Genomic DNA, 1,932 nt, shown 5'->3' with positions numbered 1-1,932 from the left:
ACACACACACACACACACACACACATTTGCTTCTTCATATATAGGTAGTGCTGAAATATACATCTTAATATTTGTTTCATGAATATTTACCTTGTGGATATTCAAGAGTTTCCTTAGCATAGTAAAACTGTTATTGCTTCAGATTCATCCTTCTGGCTAATTTGCATGTGATATTATAACAGTGTGTTTGGTAAAGATGGTTAATGGTAACCACAAGCTTAACAGAGCATAGACAATAGACAGCCAGGTTCTGTTGGGGAGGAGGAAGGGAAAGGAAAAACGCAGTTTTCCTTATTCTACTTTGAGGGCTCTCCGCTGCTGACTGTAAGTAGACCAGCCACATCTTTCACAACACTGGCAAATGAAGAAACCCTCTCTAGACCAAGAGACCAAGGGGCAATTGGCTAACCAAGCCTTAATCTCTGCATGAGACCTCACCAGGCTACGAGACCCATCAGCAGGACAATATGAGGCTACTCTAAACAGCCCTGATTTGGTATGGACACTGCCATGTCCTGTCCTTGAATTCTACTGACCTTAATCTGTAATTTTCTTATAAGTACTAGGTTTGAAATTGTGTCTGATTCAAAGAGATGTGAGGGGGTGAGCTGCTGCTGCTGCTGAAAATGATAGCATCTGTGATTTTAATTTTTCAATTTCAATAAAAAAACAACTACTTTGTAGTTCGTCAGCCTCACATGGAATTCTTGAGAGCAGGATCAAATGTCATGCAGACTTTCACCTTTACTGCCAGTGAAGAAAATATGGAAAGCGAGGTAAACTGTAATGCCAATTGGTTGGGGAGCAGAGTTGGTGGGGGCAGGGAATCATCCGTAATAAAAATAACCTCTTGATGAGAAGCTATGGAATTGACCTGATGTGTTACTCTACTTTATTACGAACTCACATAAAATAGCTATTAAGTAATTAATTATTATGTAGACATATATACTAAATAACTGAGCTTTTTCTGTCTCTTTATCTAGGGGAGTGGGGGGGTGGAGAACTAGAAAGAATAGGCCATTGAGAGGGCATGGCCATTTTCCTGGGCTATTTTTTCATAGAAAATTAACACTTTATAGATGCTCTTTTTACCTTCTCATTTCACATTCTTCTTTTCTGACTTGTTCATCTGGAGACAGGGTGGTCCTAGAGAACATAGCCTAGGAATGAAAAGAATTGGGTTGGATATCCAGCTTTGCCACCTATTGGCTGTGTGACTTTGTGCAAGATAGTTAACTGCTTGGAGTATTGGTTTTCTCTGCAGAATGGAGATAATTTATGCTTAACCACACAGGGTTGTTGAAAAAGGTGAATACAGTGAAGGATAAGGAAGTATTGTGAGATATTCTATATAGACAGACAGATAGATAGATAGATAGATAGATAGATAGATAGATAGATAGATAGATAGATGTTAATGCCTACTTATTCATTCAACCAACTGACATTTATTGAGTATAGTATATTCTCTATACTAGATACAAAAATGATAGAAAGGCATAGAGCCAATTCTGAAGTGGCTCATGGTCGACTGTGGGAGGCAAATAAATATGCTAAAATCTAGTGTGAAAGTACAATAATGGAAATACAAGCTGACTGGTAGTAGAGATGGTACCCAACTCTGCTGGTCTCCTTGAATTGCAGTGTCAACCAGCGACACATACTCATTTTGTTTGCTCATTGCCCCCTATGTTGTCGACGATATTTTACCTTTTAAATGCCAGGTTCACCATCTTTTTTTTAAGATTTTTTTTTTAAATTGGGGAATTGGGGGATGGGAACAGTGCTGGGGAATTGGGGAAGGAAAACAGACAAGTTTCTGTCCTTTTGTTCTTCAGTCTAGTTGTGGAAGATGTTGCTTCACTAGCTCAAGTTGGCACCATCATTGCGCTCTTCCCGGGCGAGGCAGATCAGTCGCTGGCTTCTGGA

General features: G+C 39.4%; 1 pseudogene; it reads left to right on the top strand.

Moving 5' to 3' along the window:
- LOC109381890 (S-methylmethionine--homocysteine S-methyltransferase BHMT2-like) overlaps positions 1 to 1,932 on the top strand; it is a 20,462-nt pseudogene that overhangs the window by 6,125 nt on the left and 12,405 nt on the right.

The sequence above is a fragment of the Hipposideros armiger genome, unplaced genomic scaffold (assembly GCF_001890085.2).
Source record: "Hipposideros armiger isolate ML-2016 unplaced genomic scaffold, ASM189008v1 scaffold_55, whole genome shotgun sequence".
Classification (NCBI taxonomy): Eukaryota; Metazoa; Chordata; class Mammalia; order Chiroptera; family Hipposideridae; genus Hipposideros; species Hipposideros armiger.
Note: the sequence above shows the minus strand (reverse complement) of the source record. Positions and strands in the feature narration are given on the sequence as shown.